The following is an 18,332-nucleotide window of genomic DNA, read 5'->3' as shown; positions in this document are numbered from 1 at the left end:
GGTTGTTCTCTGACCCCTGGGACATTCCAGAAAAGTTACAAGCAAGTCAAAGGTAATATTAATCAGAAACGATGTGTTAAGATATTTAAAATGGAATAGCAGGAGCAGTGAAGATTGGACAATGAATAAGAACACACAGTTGTAGCCAATTATCGTATTTTTCAGAATATAAGACGCACCAGAGTATAAGATGCACCAAGATTTTGAAGAGGCAAATTTTTTAAAAAAATTGGGGGGGGCACTCTACAGACCTCCCAAAAATGGCCCATTTTTGCAAAATCGGGCCCAGTGTTTTTTTTAAAAAGGGGCATGAATAGCCTTTAGGAGGCTTGTACAATGCTCCTGGAGGTGGGGCCCCCAGAAATGAGCAAAAACCAGCCCATTTTTGATGAAAACAGCCCATTTTTTATCAAAAAAAGGACATGTATAGCCTTTAGGCAGCTTATAGAGGGCTTCTGGGGGCTGGGGGGGCAAAATTGAGCAAAAAACGGCCCATTTTTCACTCATTTCTGCCCTCCCCAGCCCCCAGGAGCACTCTATAAGCCTCTAAAGGCTATGCACGGCCATTTTGGTGAAGGGGGCGGGGTTTCAGGAGGCAAAAATTGCTGTATTCAATGTATATGACGCACCTAGACTTTCAGCCTCTTTTTTGAGAGAAAAAGGTGCATTCAGCCGCATTCATGAGTGAAAAGGGAGCATTTCCTTGTTTCCCGCCTTTTTTTTTCTGTGTGCTCTCTGGGATTTACCTCATGATGTTTCTGCTGTGTTGATTTGCCTGACAATGCTCCTGTTTTCCTATCTTATTTGCTGTAAATATATTTATTTATAACATGTGGAAGAGGCCTTCATCCTGCAGTGGATAAACAATGGCTTAAAATGATGGATGATGATGGATGATGATATGATGATATAAAACTGCAAGTTCTTGTCAGTGTCTCTGACTCCATCTACGCAAAGCAAAAAATATTAAACTAAGATCTTGTGATCTTTGGGCATCAGATCTTACTCACATAGATCTGTGTCTCCTTCACAGTATTTTAGAAGAGATTTCTTTTCAATAGGTAATTAGTCATTCAGGTACACTTAAATGATTTATTTTATTCCCTTGCAACTGACTTGCGTTACAAGTTTTTGGTTGAAAAGCTCAAAATAAGTTTTGCATTTACCTTTTTATCGTCTTTTTTATTTAAAAAAAAAAGAAATTGCCCTTTTGTTCCAGCTCTTCTATCACAGCTTTTCTGTCAAAAGAGCAGAACTTGGCATGACAGAGGTTATTCTCTTGTTAATAAACAAGTTTTTATTATCATTGTTCTCAATTTACTGGCAAGTAAGTGAACTTTCTATCAGTCCCACATGCTGAGGTTAAGGGGACGATGTCATATAAAGCCATTTCCAGGGCAAACAGAGTGGTTGCAACCATAAATTACTAAGGGGGATCCTCAAGACAGAGAGATGGACCAAAGCCATGAGGATTTCTGGGACCAGAAGATTGAAACCTTACCCTCTCCCATTCACATGTGAGCTTAGCTTTGATTACTCTAACCCCGTTTCCCATATGGAAAAAGAACTGGTAATTCTTCATAGGTCTGAAGATGAAGATGGAAAATTCATTTTATATGCACCAAAATCGTTAACAACAAATACTGAGTCCATGTTTGCCTTTGCCATCAATTGTATTATACAATACAATAGCAGAGTTGGAAGGAACCTTGGAGGTCTTCTAGTCCAACCCCCTGCCTAGGCAGGAAACACTATACTGTTTCAGACAAATGGCTATACAAAATTCTTAAAGACTTCCAGTGTTGGGGCATTCACAACTTCTTGAGGCAAGCTGTTCCACTGATTAATTGTTCTAACTGTCAGGAAGTTTCTCCTCAGTTCTAAGTTGCTTCTCTCCTTGATTAGTTTCCAACCATTGCTTCTAGTTCTACTCTCAGGTGCCTTGGAGAATAGCTTGGCTCCCTCTTCTTTGTGGCAAACCCTGAGATATTGGAACACTGCTATCATGTTTCCCCTAGTCCTTCTTTTCATTAAACTAGACATACCCAGTTCCTGCAACTGTTCTTCATATGTTTTAGTCTCCAGTCCCCTAATCATCTTTGTTGCTCTTCTCTGCACTCTTTCTAGAGTCTCCACATCCTTTCTACATCGTGGTGACCAAAACTGAATGCAGTATTCCAAGTGTGGCCTTACCACCGCATTATAAAGTGGTATTAATACTTCACGTGATCTTGATTCTATCCCTCTGTTGATGCAGCCTAGAACTGTGTTGGCTTTTTTGGCAGCTGCTGCACACTGCTGGCTCATATTTAAATGGTTGTCCACTAGGACTCCAAGATCCCTTTCACAGTTACTACTGTTGAGCAAGGTACCACCTATACTGTACCTGTGCATTTTGTTTTTCTTGCCTAAATGTAGAACCTTACTTTTTTCACCATTGAATTTCATTTTATTAGATAGTACCCAATGTTCAAGTTTGTCAAGATTCTTCTGTATCTTAAGCCTGTTTTCTGGAGTGTTGGCTATTCCTGGCAGCTTGGTATCATCTGCAAATTTGATGAGTTCCCCATTTATTCCCTCATCCAAATCATTGATGAAGATGTTGAAGAGTACTGGGCCCAAAATAGAGCCTTGGGATACTCCACTGCATACTTCCCTCCATGTAGATGCAATTCCATTGAGGACTACACATTGAGTGCGGTTGGTCAGCCAGTTACAAATCCATCTGGTAGTGATGCTGTCTAACCCACATTCTTCTATTTTATCTAGTAGTAGGTTATGATCTACCTTATCAAATGCCTTACTGAAGTCCAAGTAAACTACATCAACGGCATTCCTCTGGTCCACTAATTTTGTCACTTTGTCAAAGAATGCAATAAGATTAGTCTGGCATGATCTGTTTTTGACAAATCCATGTTGGCTTTTGGCTATTACTTTGTTTGCTTCTAGGTGTTTGCTAATTTGTTGCTTGATTATCTTTTCCAGAATCTTTCCTGGTATTGAGGTCAGGCTGATAGGTCTGTAGTTTCCTGGATCTGTTTTTTTCCATTTATTGAAGATGGGAACCACATCAGCTCTTTTCCAGTCCTCTGGCAGTTCCCCGGTGCTCCAGGATCTCTGAAAGATATAGTTCAGTGGTTCTGGGATCTTGTCTGCCAGTTCCTTCAGAACCCTGGGTTGTAATCCATCCGGTCCTGGTGATTTGAACTCATCTAGGGTAGACAGGTGCTCACTTACCATTTTCTTCCCTATTTCAACTTGTGTTCCTAATCTGATTTTTGTGGTGCTGTTTTTGATAGGTTGGACTGTTTTATCCCTTTGTGTAAAGACAGATGCAAAACATGAGTTAAATAGTTCTGCTTTCTCCCTGTTGCTTGTCACCTTCTTGCCACTTTCTCCCAGAAATGGACCATTTGTTTCCTTAACTTTTTTCTTGTTTTTAACATGTTGGAAGAAGCTTTTTTTGTTATTTTTTACTTTTGTAGCAAGCCTTTCTTCATCGTGAGCCTTAGCTTTCCTCACTTCATCTTTACAGGCTCAGGCTATTTGCTGATATTCTGCCTTAGGTATGTCCCCCCCCTCCCCTTTCCACTTTTTATACTTAACTTTTTTGTCTTTCAATGTGTGTTATCTTCTCAAGAGAGTTCAACATTTGGTCTGAGGCCTCTGTCCTTGATGACTTTAATAAAACACAGCCCTACATTCCCCTGTTTTTTTCCTAGCCTGGAGCCTTCTTGATATGTTTAGACTGCACCTCTAAAAATTCCCAGCTGGATGACATCAGGCTCAAGCAAGACTGAGCTACTTTAGCACAACTTTAACACAGTTTTGTAGGAAATTGGAGCAACAAGAAGAATGACATGTATCCCTTCCATTTTGTTACTTTTTGGACAAACTATACTGAAAATTCAAACAAGGATAATGAATAGAATAGAATAGAATTCCTCATTTAGTGACCATTCAAAGTTACACTGGCAGTGAAAAAAGTGACATTATATTTTTCACACTTATGACTGTTGTACCATCCCCATCAGCATGATTTACATTTGGATGCTTGACAACTGACTCACATTTATGACGGTTGCAGTGTCCTGGAGTCATGTGGTCTCTTTTTGCAACCATCTAACAAGCAAAGTCAACGCGGAAACCAGATTCACTTAATAACTGTGTAACTAATTTAACAACTGCAGTGGTTCACTGAACAAATCTAGCGAGAAAAGTCGTAAAATGAGGCAAACAAATTTCTGAATTAACAACATAAATTTTGGGTTCAATTGTCATACGTTGAGGAGTACCTGTACATACACAAGCCTGCAGACTCACAGAGACATACAACACAAAACTTCTATAGTACAGAAGTTGAAGCAGGACATAAAACAAACACTGCTACTTCCTAATCTGTTTCCAGAAACTAATCAAGGCAGGGTGTTTGGAAGACACTCAGCAGTGAAGCAAAAATTGAGGCAAAGTCATTTAAGGTCAATGCAGTTAGCTTTGTTCCATCATTTATTTATTTTTAAAGTAATAACTCCCTGGATCCTTTCCATTACCTCATGACTACAGCAATGTGCAACCATAATATTAAAAAAAAAATACTTGCAGTTGAAATCTGCTTTCTCTTTAACATTCCCACACACTTTCATGTATAGAGGAGGCCAGGAAAATAAGCAGCAAAGACAGGAGTTTCCTATTCATTAACTTTAAGAGAGGGGGGGGGAGAGAAATGATTCATACTATTTATGTGAGGCACAAATAGAAAGTTCTTCTGTTTTTGTTCAATTGCCAATTGGGCAATTGCATAAGAATTTTGACTTTAAAAGTAAGCATCGTATTTCCAAAAGTGGGAAATCTCCAAATAAATGTACTAGCAAGCTTTAGAACAATCACAACCTATTGCTGCCCTTTACTCCATGAAACCCAATAGTTTTGGGTTATAGTTTTGGAGAGTCCTAGATAGATGTTTCAAACTTGAGTCATTCTGTATCTATAACAATAGCAGTTAGACTTACCCTGTTTTCCCGAAAAAGAAGATCTCCCCAGATAATAAGCCCATTCGTGCATGCGCTAAAATAAGCTCTCCCCGAAAATACTGCAACACAGCAGCAGCCATGAGGTGATCACGCTTGCCGCCTACTGCTCCTCAAAAATAATAAGACCTCCCCAAAAATAAGGTCAAGTGCTTATTTCGGGGGTCAAAAGAAAATAAGACCCTGCTTATTTGGAGGAAACATGGTATATACCACTCCACAGTGCTCTAAGCCCCTCTCTAAGTGGTTTACAGAGTCAGCTTATTGTCCTCAACAATCTGGGTCCTCATTTCACCAACCGCGGAAGGATGGAAGGCTGAGTCAACTTTGAGCCAGTGAGACTTGAACTGCCAAACTGGTGGCAGCTGGCAGTCAGGAGAATTAGCCTGAAATACTGTAGTACTACATTCTAACCACCGCAGCACCACAATTCCTCTACACAAATTCTGAGTCCCACTCACTTCTTAAGTTTGAGAAAACAGAAACACATCCTTGAAAGGACAGAACTGCTTTGTGATGCAAGGACAACTCTCACCAAAAGAATGTAGCTTTTTTTAAACCGAGCTGTGGAATTGAGAAAGAATTATGAGACATGTTGATCAGGCTGCATTTGGAGGATTTGCAAATCCCTTTTCTATACATTTATATATAGAAATAACCACTTTTTATTATAGGTCATCCTACATCCTATGTTCATACATCATATTTTGGAACAAGCGAGGGAATAAACGCACCATTTGTAACTTATGAAAGCAATTGTTTTCAGAATTGCATAGGCATATTTCTTTTATTCCAGAAATGAAAAAAAAAAACCTCAGAGCTGATTTCCAGAAACATTCCCAAAATGTGACGGTGGGAGATGGAGAGAATTAATTAAAAATGTTTTTCAAAGCCTCACATTACTGTCTTGTCATAACTTGGGTGTGTGGATGTGTGTTATATATTTAAAAACACACACCTTTTTTGGAGGTATGACTAAGCATTTAGAATACAGCAGTCTCTAAATAGCAACAGCAAATCATCAGCTGCTGTTAATTGCAAAGTAAGTTGACTGTAAAACAATTATGGATGCAAGTATTGTAAAGCAGGGACATGCATTTTATAATCAAAGGTTTACTTATAATGAAGGCAAATGACTTTTAGAGCAGCTCTTTAATCCTGCCAGGCTTCATTAATTTCATTGTCTGAGTAATTTGCCATCATTAAAGGAAGTGTTCCTTCACTGACTCTGCAGGGAAGAAATAAAGTACTGAACTGGTAGCAAAAGGTGATCCACGCCGGCCTCTTGTTATTCGAATCAAATGATTACAGTAAACATATTTGCGCCAGCAAAGTCACTCAAGTGCTCTCACGACATTTTTAGACTAATTGTACTTGTGTTTGTTTCTGAGCAATTAATCACCTTAAAGATGTAACAATTTAGTCTCATTTTCTATTATTAAATAGACTTTTTGATACCCCCTCATTATCAAAAAACTGCCCAGGGCATGTACAGAGAACAAAACAAAAAAACCCCAAACCCCAAACCGTTATATATAAACAATACATTAGGAACATACACTTCCGGTTCCGGCGGCCGACGGCGACGAGCAAGCCTTGCTCGCCCCCCGCTTCCCTGGTGGGCTTCCCACTCCTTGGGGGGCACAGGACGCCCCGTAGAGGCGTCCTGCCGAAGGGGCGGCACCGGGATCCCTGGATCAGCGGCGGCCAGCGGGAGGTCCCCCACCTCGCTCCAGGCACCGGGGAGCACGATGGGGAGACGCTCCGGCGTCTTCGCTGTGATGCCGTGAGGAGATAAAGAAAGCTGAAGGATGTGGCGGCGGTGCGGTGAGGCGTAGACTTCCTCCATTCCCATTACTAACTTTAAAACTCGTCAGTTGTGTAAACGTTACTTTTCGGCTTGATTTGGAGAGGCGCGGCTGGAGGGAGGGGGATTTCCCCACCCCCTCGGACAAGCGGCTGGAAACAAGTGTGCTCTCAGCCCCAAGGGAAGGAGGAGGGGGAGAGCCAAACCAATGATGTCACACCCTTAATAAGTGGATTTTTGGACTTAAACGTATAATGTAATGAGGATCTGGAAGCTTTGGGAATTTTGAACTTTTGAACTTTGAAAACTTTATTTGTTGCCTCTAAACCCGAAGCTGGCAGGGCAAGATGGCACACTTCCGTTGTCTTTATGAAATGTGAAAACTGACTCCACCTTTAAAACTTCAGGCTTCCGGTCTTTGTCTCCGTGCTACTCAGACAAATCTCTTGTGGATTACTGTTCTTTGAATTCCCTGGAGTGGAAATTTTGCTCTATTGCCAGGGCCAGAGGAAACAAAAGCTCTCTTCTGCCTGAACCTTCTGTCTCTTGGACTCTCCTAGCTGCCTTGCCTTTCTGATTGACCATTCTCTATACTGACTGAACTCTTTATGGTATAAAGAATGCCATCTAAAAAACCACCTCCTGGAAAGCCTGGCTTTGCTGCCTCTGCCCCGACATCTGCAACCTCCAATCCTAGTACACAATCAACGATAACAGCCCTAATGCAACCTAAATCTACGGAGCTGGAGTTTCATCAAATGTTTCAGCAAATTCTACAGGGACAAGAGGAAATAAAGAGACAACTGAAGGAGATGAAAGAAGAAATTAAAGAGAACCAGGATAAAATTAATAAGAACTCACAGAGACTGGATCTTTTGGAGGGTGGGGCGGCTGAGATGAGGGAGGGGATAGAGGGGGTGCAGAAGGGAAACAAAGAACTTGACACCCAACAAATGAAAATAGAGTTTGAGAGAATGTCCTTTTATCTTAGATTCCAAAACGTGATGGAGACAGATGATGAAAATATAAGGGACATCATGACAAACATTTTGGCTGAGTATATTCAGAAGGAGAAACAACATATGGGGTGGGAAATAGACCTGGCTTATAGAGTGAACTCAATGTTCCCAGGGAGGTACACATTAAATTTCTTAGGAAAAGCACAAGAGATGAAATTCTGAGTACACAAAGGGGGCAAGCCTTGACATACAAAGATAAGGAGATAACCATTCTGAAACAGATCCCCAAGAAAGTGAGGGAAAGAAGAAAAAATTATTCGCAATTGGCGAATAAATTATACCAGAAGGGGGTGTGGTTTAGATGGTTGATGCCTGAAGGTATGTTAATATTCTGGGAGGAGACAAGAGTTAGAATTAATACACCCATAGAGGCGCAGGCCTTTATGGAAAAAAATAAAGCACTCCTAGATAAATCAGATGATCTCACAACAGACACACAAGACACGGGAGGGGCCGGAGCTCTGCCAGCGGGGGGAGATGGGGCGACATCAAGAAAGCTCAGATCACAAAAATGAGTAAGAAAAGTCACTTGATATAAACGGATCGAAATTACCAATTGAATTTACCACACTGACTATATGTTACTACTTAATATTCAATTTTATGCAAATGTATACGATGAGTTTGGAGGGGGGGTGCACCTACCGCATTTCGCAGCTGCCAAAATTTGTAACCTTTCCCTTACCTTTTCCCTTTGTAAAATATCAAAAAACCAATAAAACTTTGTTTTTTTAAAAAAGGAACATAACATTCACACCCTCTGAGGCTATTGGGGTCCCCTATAAATTTAAAAAATGGAAAACTAAGGGTCCGGTTGTAGACATGTTTCCTGCTTCTAGTTCAATATAGAGCTAACAAATTCAGCTTACAAAAACTCAGAGAACCACTAGAGGGCAACAAAGAGTTAGATTTTTCTAAATCTCTTTGCCGCCTCAATTTCTGCCACCCAGTTCTAGGACTCCTAGTTTAATGCAATATAGCAGCGATGGTGAACCTTTTCAGCACTGAGGGCCCAAACAGAAATGCGCATACGCGCCGGAGTGCCGGAAATCCAAAGACGAGGTGTCCAGCGCACATGCGCATGCTGGGCAGCTGGTCTTTGGGTTTCTGGTGCACGCATGCACACAGCTAACTGGTTTTCGCGTGCGCTGAAATGGCATGCACACACCGGCCAGCTGGTCTTTGGGTTTCTGACACATGGATGTGCACCCAGCCAGCTGGTCTTTGGGTTTCCGGTGCTCCAGCACACACCAGAAAAGCAGTTAGCAATGCCATGCATGCTCACAGAGAGGGCTCTGTGTGCCACTTCTGGCACGCGTGCTATAGGTTCGCCATCACGGCAATATAGGAAACTGTTGCCTTTCCAGAACAAAAAGAAGTAGTCTTGCAGTCTAATCAATACAACTAAAATGCAGGAGAAGGTCAGCCCTAAGCCTTTCAAAATCAAACACAAAATCCCCAAGTGGTGTCTCTTTTGTGCAAGAGCCAAACAAATGCAGTTGGATAGGCCCGTTGACTTTACAGAAAGGTATGTTCTGTCCCTCTTTTCATGATAAGATGAAAACATTGTAGGAAGAGCACAACGGCCTCCGAAAGGTCAGTTATTAATTTGTCCATCTTGAGGATAACCTCCAAGTACTAGAACAGCTGCAAAGAAAAGGTTTCCCAACACCAGTTTCATGATGCTCTTAACTGCAGCAGGAGCTTCTCTGCACAAAAATATATGCCACATATCGGCCTCAGCTGTTTTCTGTCCAATACGCCTCCTCAAGAATAGCAAAGGAAGCTTCTCACTTTGACAAATGACTTAAGGAAGAAGGCTGATACTCCCCCAGCTGTTCATGCAGACCTCTGCAAGTTGTACCTAGCAATGTTCCTTTTTTGGCCAAACTACAGACAGGATTTGAAGAGCCATCCTCCTTCGCTTGCCTATGATCCTCCTACAGGCCAGTCCTGACTTTCCTCTGTGTGGAACAACATTCAGAAAACCATTTCTCCTTCTCCATGCCTTTCTTCAAACAAAAGTGGCCCTGCCTTCCGTCCATCCTGCTGGTTCTCTCTTTGAAGTTTGCTCAGACAGCAAGAATGCTTGAAGGGGAAGGAAAGGGTGGTCAGCGGGGAGTGTGAGTGAGGCACAAATTCTTGTCTATAAACAAAGGAGGCTTCTATCACATTGCATCCTCAACACAGGGTAGCTGCCTGATATTCTTCCTCCACATCCATCCATCCATACACACAAACACACACACAAACACACACCTTACAATTGTAATAAATCAATTTTAAAACTAAGACTGCCTATTTGTACTCAAGCGAGGCAATCAAGGCAAATGTATCCTGGGGGAATAAACCTTATTAAGTCCTTACTTGAAAGAGATCCAGGAATGCATGTTTGCTTAAAGCCGATTAAGAAGTCTAGTAAACAGTTTGAAAATTTGTAGGACCAGTCTGGGCACAGATTCTCCTGGAGAAACTCTAAAATCAAGTTAGTATCAAGAGTTGATATTAACTTGATGACACATAATCAATCCATATTTTTATTTTATTTTTTGCATTCCAGAGCATTCCCTAGTTCAGGGCAGCATGTATCACTAGTTCACAACTTAAAGATGTTGCTTTAAGGTCCCAAGTACTGAGAGTCTGCGGTACTGTTTGAAAGTTTCCTTTGAACAAAATATCGCAGTTATGTCTATTATACGACTGTTTCTCAACCTCAGCAATTTTAAGAATGTGTGGACTTCAGCTCCCAGAATCCTTCAGCATGAATTCCCAGCAGTCCCATCAGTGGGTAAATCATGTGTCTCAGGTGAGGTGATTTTGAAGAAAAGTTTTGCTTGCTTCCAATTCCCAAGGTTCAATCTTTCCTCCATGAATGCAAAAAGTACATCCATCTTACACCATTCTTTAATCACCTCAAATTCATGTGTGAAAGGATTGTGCAAGTGAGCCAAGAACAACTAATGAGACTATTATTTTGGAAGATGCATTTCAGCATTATGCCTTAATATCTACAGCAGCTTTCCATAAGCCGGTGTCTTCTAAAAATGCTGAGAGTTTGGTTGATTGTGGCATTGGGGAGTCCAGAGTAACAACATGCAACTGCATGCCATATATTACTCATTGTTATCAAGTTCCATGCCATCCATTAAAACTGAGAAGCAGTTCGGTTGAAAGATAAGGCACCAGGCTAGAAAGCAGGAGATGGTGAGTTTTAGTAGCACCGTAGCCATGAAAGCCACCTGTGTGTCTTTGGGCTATTCACTCTCTCTCAACCCAACTCACCTCACAGGGTTGTTGTAGTGAGGAAAACAGGAGGAGGAAGGTGTGTTGCATATGTTTGATGCCTTGAATTATTGGCAAAGCTAATAAAGGCAGGATACAAACAAAATAAATTTAGAATTCAAACTTCCCCTATTGGGTCAAGCATAAAACCTTAATATGTAAAGCAGAATTAAAAAAAAAAATCAAGGCTCATTCTCATCCCCAATTAACTCACACAGGTTGAGTTCATACATAATGGTAAACCGTGATGTAATCACTAAATCATAGATTATATAAGACAAACAAGTCACATTATGCCTTCGAGGAGTGTTTCATAAGAGTAGGGATAAATCTGGTCACTTAAATATCTTTTACATTATTCATACCTCTAGTGTAATATTTGAGAAACATACTGTAGTTGATTCAAACCTCATGTTATCCTAAGTGTATCTGAAGAGGAAGCAAGAGAACACTGCCTCCAGTCTTTACTCATTAATTCTAAATGATTTATCGCTGATTAAAAGTGATAGCACTTTTAATCTATCTTATTGCTGCAGTCCTACCAACACAGACACTGAAGTTTGTGTGAGGGCTTATTTCTTAACATTTAATAGCAACATATTAGGTAACTTAGCACCCTAAACTTGGCCTAACAAAACACAATTACTACATCCCCAAAATAAACTATGACGGCAGGATTCATTTTTAGAATAAGCTAAAATAATGATGCCAGTTCCCATAATTTGCCAAACCAGACCATGAAGTCCCACTTTACATAGTCTAGAGCAGGGGTCTCCAACCTTGGCAACTTTAAGCCTAGCGGACTTCAACTCCCATAATTCCCCAGCCAGATTTGCTGGGGAATTCTGGGAGTTGAAGTCCGCCAGGTTTAAAGTTGTCAAAGTTGGAGACGCCTTCTCTAGAGTGTTGTACTAGGTCAAAGCCAATTGCAGTGGACCTTTTGAAAGATAAAGAGGAAGATACTGGGTAGGAATCTGTAATCACCTACCCCATAAACTACAAAACCCTCAACCAACATGACTAGCAGCTGGGAGATATAATTCAGCAACACTGGATGGAGTCTCTTTACCAACTGTCTCAGAAAATGAGGGAGAGCCCCTTTTGGCTCCAAATTTAGGGAAGGGCTAGCGCAGCAAGATGGTTTCTGGTGCTCATCTGGATTGCTGCATAACAGATTTGGCAACCTCAACCGGGATCCTTGGTTGTAGGTTTCACACAGGCAGATCTTAACTTTGTAGCACCAGCAACTCAGTCCATCCAGTAAGATTGCCAGGCAACTCCTCCATAAGCCAACGTCTTTATAGGTTACTCAAACTATCATTCAATTCCCTCAATCCTGAACCTCTCAAGGTTGACTCAGCCTTCCATCCTTCGGAGGTCGGCAAAACGTGGGCCCAGATTGTTGGGGGGCAATGTGCCGACTCTGAAAAAAAAAACCGCTTGGGAAGGGCTGCAAAGCGGTATATAAGTCTAAGCGCTATCAATACCACCATCCCGCACTCCCGTCAGCAAAAACCGTGTGACATACAAGCTGGAGGGAAAGTTTTCCCTTTTCCCGCTGCCACTCTCATTCCTCTAGTTCCCTCAGAACTTAAAACAACCCCCCGTTTGTTTATTCCCACCGCCGTCGATCCTTTTGCTGCTTCCACACGGGAAGGCTACCAAAAACTTCAGCGCGTTAGAGCCATCAACACCCCCCCCTCCGTCCCCCACCACGGCATGTCAACACACGGCCACACGGCCATCTGTTGGAGATGCCGCACCTGTTGCGTTTCTGCCTGATCCTAAAGGAAGGAGGGGGGGGAACCCGCTGGCATCGAAAGAAGCGACCCTTCCCCCGCCTTTTCCTAAGCGCCCCCATCCAAAGCGTTACTTTCGCCCTACCTGGGAGGCGCACCGGGAGAGCCTCGTTTGCAGCGGCTCCTTCGAGCCTTTGGCAGCGCCGCGCGGCCGTCTCTGCGCTGGGAAGGGAGGTGAAGTAGCGGCAGGCTGAGGAAGAGGCTCCACCTTGGAGGCGCCTGCGGAGCAGCTGCCGACCGTCTGGGGTCGCGGGATCAAAGTAACAGCGCGAAAGGCTGGCCCTTTCCTTCCTTCCTTCCTTCCCTCCCTCCCTCCTTCCTTCCTTCGCTAGGCTTATTCAGGGGCAGGGATTGCCAGAATAGCAGGGATGGGACACGTGCGTGGATCCGGATCGGGGGCGGAGAGGAGGGGGTCAACCTCATTGCGAAAAGGGCGCTTGGGGAGCGGGAAGCTCCGAGGAGGGCGCCTCAGGGCTCGGGTGGAGCTCATTTGGTCGTCTTCGTTCTAGTTCATAAACTGCAGCCTGAACTCCCGAACTGAGCCTAAAAAAGCTCTTGCACAGCGCCTTCAGTTGCGCGTTTATGTTCCCGGAGCTGCGCGGGCTTGCCGGGAAGGAAGTCTGATAGTTACAGCGATCATGTCTTTCTAAGATTACAGGTCGTCCTGGACTTACAAGCAGTTCGTTTAGTGACCGTTTGAACTGTAGAAAGTTCTCCTCTCCTAAGAAAACCACCCCTCTCCTAGAAAAATGAAATATCCTGGGAAATATTGAAAAGGCAGAATGTTCTATTTTCCCTGGATAAGAAATGGAAAAAACATGTTTTTAGGCAAGAAACAAGGCTCACTCTTAATAGCCTCCACCTTTGTCAATGGGCCATTAAAAGGCCTGACCCAGTCTATTCTACATAACAAAGATCTCCCCTCTTCAGCTCCGGGGTGATGGGGTTAAGGCAGTGATGGCGAACCTTTTTTGGCTCATGTGCCAAAACCAGGGAGAGCGCAGGGGGTCGTGTGCAGGTGTGCCACACCCATAATGCTATGCGCACAACCAGTGCTCCCTCCCATTTTTGGCGTGCTTTTTTCACCCTCTCCAGGCTCCAGAGGCTTTATAGGAGCCTGGGGAGGGTGAAAACAGCCCCCCAGCTCCCCCACCCCACCCAGAGGCCCTCCAGAGGCTTCAGGAGCTTCCCTGAAGCCTCTGGAGCGCGAAAAACCGGCTCTACGGGCAAACCGGAAGTTCGGGAAAGACTTCCAGTTTGCTCATAGGGCTGGTTTTAGCCCTCCGGAGCATTCAAGGACGTTCCGGAGGCTTCCCTGAAGGCTCCCGATGGCAAAAAATGACTCTACAAGCAAACCGGAAATACGTTCCCAAAGTTATGGTTTGCCCATAGGGCCGGTTTTTCGCGCTCCGGAGACTTCAAGAGCCTCCAGAGGGTGAAAAATGGCTTCAAAAGAAGGCTGAAGTCAACTGGCAAGCGCACACCTAGTCAGCTAACAGGGCAACGCCTCACGTGCCCTGACAAATGGCTCTGCGTGCCATAGGTTCGCCATCACGGGATTAAGGAATGACAGTATTAGCCCTTTACCCATCTCACCACAGGGCACCTGGGAACACAACCAAGCTTGGGACTCAAAAGACACACAATCCTACAAATTTAGCTAAGAACACCCCCCCCCCTCGCTCCTGAAAGTCTGACAACCAATCAGAATACATTTCTTACACAGGAATAGGAAACAGAGAGGTGGGTCCGAAATGAAAGTATAACAAACTCAGGAACTCTCAGGAAACCCCTTCGCTACTTTTTCTCCACTCAACATCTTTGAAGCATGTGATCTCCTTTTTCCCCAGGACCTCAAGCCATGTGATCCTGTCCACCATTAAAACCATCTTTCCAAGCAGCCTCCATGTTTCCAGTGTTTTTTTCCCCACTTGGAACTGAACCCAGAGGGACATTTCTTCCAACAGTTGCTCATTTATGTTCTGGAGGTCGGGCTGATCACTTGCGTGGGGGTGCCAGCAAGGAAGTCTGATAGTTAGAACGACCATCTATTTCTAAGATTACAGGTCGTCCTGGACTTACAAGCAGTTCGTTTAGTGACCGTTTGAAGTCACAACATTGCCGGGGAAAGCGACTTCTGACCGTTTTTCACACTTAACGACCGATCCCCATGGTCTCATGATCAAAATTCAAAGCCTTGGCAACTGACTCATGTTTATGACTTGCAGAGTCCTGGGGTCATGTGCTCCCCTTTTGCGACCCTCTGACATGTTCCCTCAGCACTGCTGAAGGGCAAGTTCTTCTGCAGTTAGGTTTCCTTTCTTTGCACCTACAGGAGTATGGTGGAAATACAGTGCAGGTAGTCCTCGACTTACAACAGTTCATTTAGTGACCATTCAAAGTTATAACATCGCTGTGTTGGAAAAAAATGTCCTCCTGGGTTCAGTTCCAAGTGGGGAAACAGACACTGGAAACATGGAGGCTGCTTGGAAAGATGGTTTAATGGTGGACAGGATCCCATGGTTTGAACTCCTAAACAGAAAAAGGGAATAAATGCTGAGAGTCCTCTCCTCAGCCCAATGGTGAGATACGATCGGTATGCCCCGGAACGACCGATGCCTGCTGGGAGCACCAAGTACCGTTCTGGTACGGTGCTCCGGAGGGCCCACCCATGTTCCTACCCACTCTCCTTACCGCTATTTGAGCCGATCGGGCCATTTGCGCACAAGCACAGAGCGTACGGTGCCTGTGCAATGCTCTACCGAGCAGCTAAAGCGTCGCGTGGTGGGCTCCTGGCCCCGTTGCACCATACCGGTTGCAACGGGATCCGGAACCTACCACTGCCTTGGCCCCACTTCCTGTCCCTGTGTAAGAAATGTATTCTGATTGGTTGTGAGACTCCCAGGGAGTGGTGGGGGGGTACTTAGCTAACTTTGTAACTGTCCTGCGATCCAAGCCTGTTTGCCCTGCTGGCTGATGCAATTCTCCCAGGTGCAATGTGGTGAGATGGGTATAAAACTAATCCTACCTTTATGTAGAATAGACTGGCCCAGGGCCCAATGGCCCATTGACAAAATAATTTCAGTTCCTTAAGGTAGATGCTTTGTTTTCCTGAAGGTAAGCGGGAGGGTGAAAGGAGCAGCTAAGAGATCAGTGAATCCTTACTATTAGTACAGGTACTCCTCCATTTACAATAGTTCGTTTAGTGACCGTTCAAAGTTACAACGGCATTGAAAAAAATGAGTTAACAACTGCAGTGACCCACTTAACAACTGTGGCAAAAAAGGATCATAAAATGGGGCAAAATCCACTTCATTCTTTCCCTTAGGAACAGAACTTTTGGGCTTACTTTTGGTCATAAATCAAGGATTACCTGTATTCAGATAGACTGCTCCTGCTTGGAATATTTGACTGTCCTAATCAACTAACACTGCATTCAGTGTTTATGGTGGCCTCTCCCACTTTATTCTCAACTCAATTAGGCTAACGGTGGCCCACCTTAAGAACTTAATTTTATGCTTCATTGAATTCTAGTTTTTAAATATCTGTAGCACAACTATTCAAAACCTGTGGGACAAAACCTGTTCCCCTCCTTTGTTGTTTTCCCCTCACTCAGGTATACCCCATTAGGGTTTGCTTGTTTTCTTGCAGATGTTTCGTAATGATTTCGTAATAATTTCCTACCTTAAATAGGTAACATGATCAATGCTATGCTAGTAAAGAGTGCTGTTCGCTGTCAGTTTATATTCTGGTAACTTGCCTGTCTCTGTGGGTGGGTGGAGGCAGTCTTAGAGATTTGTTTACTGATGGCTTTTTGGCAATTTCTTGATTGGGGCATTGCTTGCTTGATGGTTGGTCCAGAGTTCATCTATGCTGATCTGGTTGCTGATTACTGGTGGAGAGGGGCTTGGGTCTTTTTGTTCGCTTTTGGGGTGGTTGATTGTCTCTGTTTAGCCCAGGGGTGTCAAACTCAATTTCATTGAGGGCCGCATCAGGGTTGTGTTTGACCTCGGAGGGCTTGGAGTGGAAGTGGCCATGGTGGGCGTGAAACAGGACTTGTGGCGGAGGGACACCTATGGTGGCCAAGTGCTAAGGAAGGACTTCCCTTAGACTCTCCCTCACTCTCATTATACTCTCTTTCCTTCCTTCCTTCCTTCCTTCCTTCCTTCCTTCCTTCCTTCCTTCCTTCCTTCTTTTGGAAGAAATGTCCTTCTGGGTTCAGTTCCAAGTGGGGAAAAAGACACTGGAAACATGGAGGCTGCTTGCAAAGATGGTTTAATGGTGGACAGAATCCCATGGCTTGAGCTCCTGAACAGCAAAGGAAGATCACATACTTCCAGATGTTGGGTGAAGAAGAAAAGAGAGCGAGATGCTGAAAGTTACTGGTTTTATGCCCTCTCTGGCCTTTGATCTTGATCTTGTATTCTGATTGGTTGTCTGACTCCCATGGGGCCATGCAGAGGCAACTCTTCAGGCTGTGTTTTGAGTCCAAGTTTGGTTTAACCTTTCTTCTTCCCAGGTGCCCTGTGGTGAGATGGGTAAAGGGCTAATACGATCATGCCTAAATCCCATCAACCTGGAGCTAAAGGGGGAGATCTGTGTTATGTAGAATAGACCGACTCAGGCCTTTAAATGGCCCATTGACAAAGGTGGGGACTATTAAGAGTGAGTCTGTTTCCTGCCTTAAAATATGTTTCTCCATTTCTTATCCAGAGAAATATAATATTCTGCCTTTTCAATATTTCCCAGGATATTTCATTTTTCTAGGAGAGGGGTGGGTTTTAACTTCCTACCCTTCCTTCCTTCCCTTCTTTTTTCTTCCCTCTTCATTCTGGCCTGCTGCCCTCACAAAGCCTCTTGGGAATTGTATCATCCAACTTCATCTGAATGTCAGCATACCACTTGACCTTTGTTACTTACTCATCTCTTGACTTACTTGATGTCTTAAGGGCTTTTTGGTCTTACTGCAATTGTACTAACATTCTTGACTCACACAATTTAAAATTGCAACCAAGTCAAAGAGGGTAGCTTCCAGACCAACTTAACTCCAGAATTCTGGGGAATTTTTAGTATAAATAGTCCTCCACTTACGAGCACAACTGAGATCAGAATTTCTAAGTAAGGCGGTTGAATCCCACCCTTTTTAATGTCCTTTTTGACACAGTTTTAGGCAATCACTGCAGTTGTTAAGTGAATCACATGGCTATTAAGTGAATCTAGCTTCCCTCATTTATTTTGCTTATCCAAGTCAGTTTTCGGGCAAAACACACCCACAGTGAAGCATTAAGGACTGCTGCAGGAGACATTCTAAAACTGGATCGGTCCATTGTACAAATATTATGACATATGACCATAATGGGCAAGCTCAATTATAGTATGACAAGGACTACCTGTATGG

At 43.5% G+C, this 18,332-nt stretch overlaps 1 protein-coding gene across 3 annotated transcripts in view; it reads right to left on the bottom strand.

Annotated features, from left to right (window-relative positions):
- Positions 1–13,239, bottom strand: part of SLC16A12 (solute carrier family 16 member 12) — a 74,466-nt gene extending 61,227 nt beyond the window's left edge. For 2 of the 3 annotated variants that reach the window (XM_081954196.1, XM_081954197.1), the window contains exon 1: positions 13,020–13,239. The gene's annotated coding sequence lies outside the window, so the exon portion shown is untranslated. Of the gene's footprint in view, positions 1–9,717; positions 9,770–13,019 lie in introns of those variants that run through there. The other variant, XM_081954198.1, reaches the window with a different exon arrangement.
- Positions 13,240–18,332: the final 5,093 nt, after the last annotated feature.

This window comes from Natrix helvetica, assembly GCF_964273705.1.
Source record: "Natrix helvetica genome assembly, chromosome: 5".
Taxonomy (NCBI): Eukaryota; Metazoa; Chordata; class Lepidosauria; order Squamata; family Natricidae; genus Natrix; species Natrix helvetica.
Note: the sequence above shows the minus strand (reverse complement) of the source record. Positions and strands in the feature narration are given on the sequence as shown.